At 40.0% G+C, this 7,811-nt stretch overlaps 2 pseudogenes across 2 annotated transcripts; both read left to right on the forward strand.

Annotated features, from left to right (window-relative positions):
- Positions 1-690: 690 nt before the first annotated feature.
- LOC128563656 (E3 ubiquitin-protein ligase RNF114-like) lies at positions 691-1,660 on the forward strand (annotated as a pseudogene). Its single transcript, XR_008373851.1, has one exon. The product of XR_008373851.1 is annotated as an E3 ubiquitin-protein ligase RNF114-like (transcript).
- Positions 1,661-5,039: 3,379 nt separating this feature from the next.
- LOC128563654 (Golgi phosphoprotein 3-like) lies at positions 5,040-7,306 on the forward strand (annotated as a pseudogene). The gene has a single exon (XR_008373850.1). The product of XR_008373850.1 is annotated as a Golgi phosphoprotein 3-like (transcript).
- The last annotated feature ends 505 nt before the right edge of the window (positions 7,307-7,811 follow it).

Raw genomic sequence — 7,811 nt, forward strand, 5'->3', positions numbered from 1 at the left:
TTTCTGTATGCACTAACCATCCCAACTTTATTTCCAACTTTTGGTAACCATCATTATACTCTCTGTCTCCATGAGACCAATTGTTTGATCAAATTTGGCTCCCATACATGAATAAGATCATATGAGATTTGTCTTTCAATCTTCTTTTATTTTTAATACAAACTTCCACATTTATAACTTTCCATTAAATTAAGGTATTAACTATTCCCCACTCATTTTTCTAAGTTGTGCTTTCACTGGTATTCATTTAAAAATATCTTCTAGATTAAAATCATATCAGGGATCTTCTCTGACCACAGTGGTATAACATTAGAAATAAATAACGGAAGAAATTTTGGAAAATTCACAATAGGTGGAAATTAAACAACATGCTCCTATAAACCAATAGATAAAATAAGAAATTAAAAGGTATTTTAAGAAAGACCTTGAGGAAAACTGAAATGGAAACACAAAACTCTGGGAAGCAGCAATAGCAATTCTGAGAGGAAATCAGCAGTACACATCTATGGATATCCTTCCATGTTCAAAAGGAAGAAAAATACCAAATAAACAAGCTAAGTTTATACCTGATGAATTAGCAGAAAAAAAGAACAAATTAAGCCCAAAGTTAGAGAAGGAAAAAAAAATAAAAAATAAAGAGCACAGAAATAAATGAAATATAAATTAAAAATATAATAGTAGGACAACAAGATGGCAGCGCAACAGCAGAAACTTGAGGGCGATGTGCAGCGGGCCAGGTCGGCAGCGGAGGCGACCCCCTAGGCCCCTTCATGTGTCCAGTGTGCTTAGAGGTGTACGAGAAGCCTGTGCTGGTGACCTACGGACACGTCTTTTGCTCTGCATGCCTGCAGGAATGTCTGAAGCCGAAGAAACCTGTCTGTGGGGTCTGTCGCAGCCCTCTGGCACCTGGCGTCCGAGCCGAGGAGCTCGAGCGGCAGATCGAGAGCACAGAGACTTCTTGCCATGGCTGCCGTAAGAATTTCTTCTTGTCCAAGATCCGAGCCCATGTGGCTACCTGTTCTAAATACCAGAATTATATCATGGAAGGTTTGGCCACCACTAAGGATGTGTCCCTTCAGCCAAGGAATGTCCCAAATCGTTATACCTTTCCTTGTCCTTATTGTCCTGAGAAGAACTTTGACCAGGAAGGACTTGTGGAACATTGCAAACTATCCCACAGCAAGGATACCAAATCTGTGGTTTGTCCGATATGTGCCTCTATGCCCTGGGGAGACCCCAACTACCACAGCGCCAACTTCAGAGAGCACATCCAGCGCCAGCACCAGTTTTTTTATGATACTTTTGTGGATTATGATGTTGATGAAGAGGACATGATGAATCAAGTGTTGCAGCGTTCCATCATTGACCAGTGAGCAGAGTCTGTACCATCCGTCTCATGTTCCAGAGCTTCCATTATGTGTTAAATGTGAAACTTTTGACTCCTACACCATAACTGTACAACAGAGTTGGAAATGATCTATGGCCTTGGGACAGTCACTTCTGACAGGGTCCCCAGGTCAGAGCCCTCCTTTCCTTTCGGCTCTTCCAAAGCTGTCTTCCCTGCTGTTAACTTTGTTTGTCACATGCTCTAGTCTATTGGTTCTTAGTTGCTTCTTGGAGCTTCTGCCTCTTCTTCTGGAAGAGAATCCAGCCTTTTCACCTCTACCCTGTTCTTGTTTCACACTCATTCCTCCTGAAAGACTTGGGGCAGAACCCCCCACTCTGCCCGGAGCTCTGACCACCCCAATCAACCGCAAGAGACGCCGCTTGATGCAAAAACGCAAGAGGATTTTTATTCCTGCATGCCGGGGCTTGACACACAACTCTTTTAGAAGCCGAGGAGTCAAGCCCCGCACAGCAGTTTTTACAAGCTTATAAAGGCAAAAACTACAAAGTAGGCGGGAATAGCAGACATGGCAGAGGCTCTAATCATAAAGTAAGAGGGAATAGACACAGCTGGGGCTCTAACCAGATAAGAAGAACTCTGGTTCATTATTCAACTGTCTTAAGATAAGATCAACAGTCAAATATTTGTCTTTAACAATAAACATTCGCTTTAGCTAGGGGAGCTATCTTCTGGAACAGTTACAAAAGGTCACATTCCTATGGTAGGGAGTGAGAGGTGGTCACATTCCTATGGTAGGGAGTGAGAGGTGGTCACATTTTCATGGTAATATTTTCTTTCACTCCCATCCAGTGTTCATCTCTCAGGTCCTCCAAGCCAGCCAGGACCTCTTGTGAGCATTCTGAGTTCAGCATGATCCAATGCTGAAAGTTTTGATTAGTGATATTTTCCTACTACTCCTGCACATCCTTAGAATTAACTGGTTCAGTCTTAAATGCCTGCATGGTGCCTTTTTAGGATAAGGTATAACCATATGTTTTTAGTGGAAGTGTTCCAGGTCAGGAAGATTGAAATTTCTTTAATCTGTAAGTGGGGAGGAGGGTCAGCTAAGAGAGGTGGGAATCTATAGCTTTTTGGTTCTAATTTTCAAACTAATGAGGTATTTTCAAATGACCGTGTCATGTTTGCCTCTCTGGGAGCCTACCTGCATTCTTGTGCTTGATTCATGAAAAGGAGTCCTCAAATGAATAAGAAAGAAGAGAAGGCTCCAAGCAGATACTAATTCTTTTATCTTCTTCTTGGTAACTTAAACTGACCATTGCTTTTATACCACAGATGGTTTTCTTATGACATTGGTTTCAACGTGTAAATCCATATTTGAAAATCTGCTTTCTGAACGTAGAGCACAGCTGTAGGAAACCCACTATTGCACTCAGTTGTCTCTTCCGAGAGACACACTTCATAAGGCACATGTCATAACGAGCAGTTGTTAGCAAAAGCTGTCTACTAGAAAATTCAGTAACAGCTTTAGAAGCTAGAAGTTCAACATATTCTACAAATATTTGTAAATATAAGGCTAAGAGCTATCAGCCTAATCTGTAGAAACAGAACCTCTGATTGACCAAAAGGCATATGGATTTAGGTTTGTTCTTTTGTGTCACACATCTAGTATGAATATGGAAATTTTTTCTGGTCAGTGGCTGAGGTTCAGATGACAGTGGGCTTGGGCCTGTGATTGCTGCTGTGGTCTCCCCCTGCCTGCTGATAAAGAGTTGCCAGTGCTTAGTTACCAGTGAAGATGGGGCCTATTGGGGCAAAATAGTTTTTTCCGATGTGTACTTGGGAGGACCCAAATGTTAAAGGCCCACTGCTTCACTGTAATTTCTGTAAAAAGTTTACTCAAACCTCCCTGGATTGAAATCATCTCAGTAGAGATTAGGAGGGAAATTTGACAAAACCCTTATTTGAGGGAACTAATGAGAGCATATGTCTATCTCACTGGTGGTACCAAGAAACTTATTTCCTTGTATTAAGTGCACTTCATGTATTTCTAATAAGATAACTTTCCAGAAAGTGAAATTTGTTATGTTCTGGCTTTCAAAAGGTAAAATATAAATAAATTTCATAATTTATCCCCCCAAAAAATATATAATAGTAGAGATCAATGAAGTGGAGAGTTGATATCTTAAAAAGATAAAAAAAAAATCAACAAAGTTTTAGTTAACTAAAAATAGAAGAGGAGAAACAAATCAGAAATGAATAAAACATTACAAATTATAATACACAAATAAAAAAAAAGACTTGTGAATAATCATATGCCAACATATTGGGCAACCTAGAAGCAATAGTAAAATTCCTTGACATATCCAATCTACCGAGACTTAAATCATCGAAAAAGAGAAAGTCTGGATGGCCAGTAACGAGATTAAATTAGAAATAAAACGTCTTTATCAGAGGAAAACCTAGGACCCCATTATTTACTGTTAAACTATAAAACTATACCAAATATGTACAACAAATACCAATCCTTCCCAAACTATTCACTAAAATCAAAGAGGCCTCTATTACCCTGACACCAAACCAGATAACAGCACTACAAGAAAAGAAAATTATGGAATACTATTCCCAGTGAACATAAATGCAAATACTCTCAAGAAAATACTAGCAAACCAAATTCAACAGCACATTGAAAGAATCAATCATTATCATAAATGGGATTTTTCCCTGGGTTGCAAAGATGATTCACAAGATGCAAATCAATAAATGCAATATGCTACATTAACAGAATGAAGGACAAAATTCATAATTATCTTCTCAACAGTTGTGGAAAGGGCATTCTACAAAATTCACCATCTTTTCATAAGAAAAACTATCAACACATAAGCTATAACAAAAATGTACCTCAACACAATAAAGGCCATATATAAGAAGCTCATAGCTAACATTACACTCAAAGGATGTGAAGTTGAAAGCTTTTCTTTTAAGATCAGAAACAAAACAAGCATGCCCACACTTGCCACTTCTATTCAACATAGTACTTGATGTCCCAGCCAAAGAAATTAAGCAAGAGGAAGAACTAAAAGACATCCCAATTGAGAAAGAAGTTAAATTATGTCCGTTTGAGACCAATATCTTAAGAAAAGCATATCAAGAATAGAAAAATAAACATGTAATATACTCTTTAATAAACTGGAACTAAGTGATGGACACAGAGAGAAGTGAAAGTTATTAGAAAACAAGCAAGAGGGAGGGAGAAGGTGGAGAGGGGCAAAAATCTACCTAAGGGCTACAGTGAATAGTATATGGATGAAGGGCACAATAACAGCTCTGACTCAAGCATTCCAAAACTATCCATGAACAAAACATTTTTACCCATTAATATTTTGAAATTATGAAAAACAAAACTGTCTGTTTGAAGATAAAAGGATCTTCTATGAATAAAACTTTAAAGTGAGAGTTTTAGAGTTAGAACTAATTAATGAATTCAGTAAAGTTGAAGGATAAAAAATCAACATTCAAAATCAGTGGCATGTCTACACACTAACAACTACCTACCTGAGAAGAAAATTGAGAAAGCGGCCGCGGCAGCAGGCAGAAAGGCGCCCTTCTCCCGGCTCGCCGGCGCCGGTCCAGCCCCCTTCGCCCCGACCCGTCTCCCCATGACTGCCTCCAGCCCTGTGGCCGAAGGACGTCACCCCGGCGCCCGGGTTTAACAGGGAAGCCCGGGGCCGAGGCCGCGGGGGGAGAGGAGAGAGACCCGGTTGGTCCCGCGTCCCTCTCGGTCCGGCGCGGCGCCTCGGCCGGAGCTATGACCTCGCTGACCCAGCGCAGCTCAGGGCTGGTGCAGCGGCGCACCGAGGCCTCCAGCAAGGCCGCCGACAAGGAGCGGGCGGCGGGCGGCGGCGCCGGCAGCGGCAAGGACTACGCGCAGAGCCGCCGTGACCAGCAGGACGACGACGACAAGGAAGACTCCCAGGAAACGCCACTGACCCTGATGGAGAAGGTGCTCCTGCTGGGTCTCAAGGACCGCGAGGGTTACACATCATTTTGGAATGACTGTATATCATCTGGATTACGTGGCTGTATGTTAATTGAATTAGCATTGAGAGGAAGGTTACAACTAGAGGCTTGTGGAATGAGACGTAAAAGTCTATTAACAAGAAAGGTAATCTAAGTCGGATGCGCCAACAGGAGATGTCCTTCTTGATGAAGCTCTGAAGCACGTTAAGGAGACTCAGCCTCGAGAAACGGTCCAGAACTGGATTGAATTACTTAGTGGTGAGACATGGAACCCATTAAAATTACATTATCAGTTAAGAAACGTGCAGGAACGATTAGCTAAAAACCTGGTGGAAAAGGGCGTGTTGACGACAGAGAAACAGAACATCCTACTTTTTGACATGACAACACATCCCCTCACAAATAAAAACATTAAGCAGCGCCTCATTAAGAAAGTACAAGAAGCTGTTCTTGACAAATGGGTGAATGACCCCCACCGCATGGACAAGTGCTTGCTGGCCCTCATTTACCTGGCCCACGCCTCGGATGTCCTGGAGAATGCTTTCGCTCCTCTTCTGGATGAGCAGTATGATTTAGCCACCAAGAGAGTGCACCAGCTTCTCGACTTAGACCCTGAAGTGGAGTGTCTGAAGGCCAACACCAACGAGGTCCTGTGGGCCGTGGTGGCGGCGTTCACTAAGTGACTGCTCAGTGTGAGACGCTCTCCTTCATGTAAACCAGTAGATTTCCTTCTGTTGTCTTCTGGTTTTCTGCAGTTTGTACTGCCCCACACTATAATCTGCTTTTGTTTCACGAAATGGTGGGAGGCTTTTCCTTTTTGTATGTATGCGGGATTCTGCTGGTACGAGAGGCCTTCCTCTTTCTGTTTTTAAAAAAAGTTTTACTGCCATATCGGCATTCCATTCCCTGTTGCCATTCTCACTGTTACCTGTTGTAGGTTTCTGGTATACTTTGACTCTCAGAGTACCTCCAGTCTCCTCACACATGCACGACTTGTGGATTATCTCAGCTTGAGTTTTCCCACATGTGCATGTGTGTCTAGCATTCTGCTATGATTCAGACAGAAGCCACAAAAAGGCCTTCAACTCACCAAAGGTAAATATCTGTATCTATTAGGACATTTTCTACATAGACCTCAGTTGTTGAGATGTATACTTAGCAAATTATTTTTAAATAGAAGCAGCACAGTAAATACTTAATATAAAATGCCCCTTGGATTTTGCTTCCCGTGTAAATCTATTGTATCATTACACTTGTTATAATTTTAACTATTAAATCATAAAGGTCCAATTGTTTCACAAAGCCAGTTTGGGATGGGCTGCATTCCAGTTTTGCCGTATATAGTTTGAGTTATATATCAATCTCTCCTTCTGGCCACTCCTGCCCCCATCTTAGTATTTTGCAGATTTAATTAGTTGTATACCTGGTGCCCGTCACTTGCTTCAGAAGTCATTGTTAAGTGATGGCAAAATAGACCTCATTGAAGGAGAGGAAAAGACATGCATCCGAGTGGGCCCAGATTTTTTTGAGCTGTGCCATTCATGGTACTCTTTGCCTATGCATCTCCTTTTTGGAATTTTTTTTCTTTGTAGTCTTACTGTTTTGTTTTGTTTTGTTTTAAATAATTTACATAGGGAAGAGGCTTGTGACCAGTACTAATCTTGAGTACAGATTTTTTTTTTCTGTCCACAGTAAATTAATGTCTGCTCTGAAATGTCACTTACCTACTCACACTTTCTTAGGGAAAGAAATCAAATGTCACTCCTAGCAGATGTTGCATGAAAATGGAAAGCAAGTAATGACTACAACTCAGATGATTAAAAATTTTGTAACAGAAAGCTCTGTTATGATTTAATTTTTTATATGCAATTATGATAATTAGCATTGTAAGAGTATAAACCTTTGCTTTTTAAAGCTTATTTTTACTATTTCTTTATCACTGTTTATCCTACCAACATCGGTTTCATAAATAATATACAATGAACAAATAAAAGTCAAATTTTTATTACCATAGTTCATGTTAATAGTGGGGCTTTCAGGTGTTTAGAGATCATTTTGGTTAACATTCAATGCAAAAGTACTAGATGGTGTATTAACTCTAGAGTTGAATTTTAAGGGATTCCTTAATATGTATACTGTCTTTTTATCTGAAGTAATAAATAAATATGATCTTGAAAGTGCCTAAAAAAAAAAGAAAATCGAGAAAGCAATCTTATCAACAATAACTACAATAAATAAATAGCAAACAAATTTTAAAAACCTGTTGGAGTAAACTTAATCGAGGAGGTGAAAGATTTGTACACTGAATAGAGTAAAACATTGATGTAGATAAATGGAAAGACATCTGGATCAAAAGAACATGTTATCCTTAAAAATATTAAGCTGAGTTTTAAAAAAAAAGACTCAAAAGACTACATTTTAAATTATTTTGTTAGTATGAAATTTC

The sequence above is a fragment of the Nycticebus coucang genome, chromosome 13 (assembly GCF_027406575.1).
Source record: "Nycticebus coucang isolate mNycCou1 chromosome 13, mNycCou1.pri, whole genome shotgun sequence".
In the NCBI taxonomy this organism is placed as follows: domain Eukaryota; kingdom Metazoa; phylum Chordata; class Mammalia; order Primates; family Lorisidae; genus Nycticebus; species Nycticebus coucang.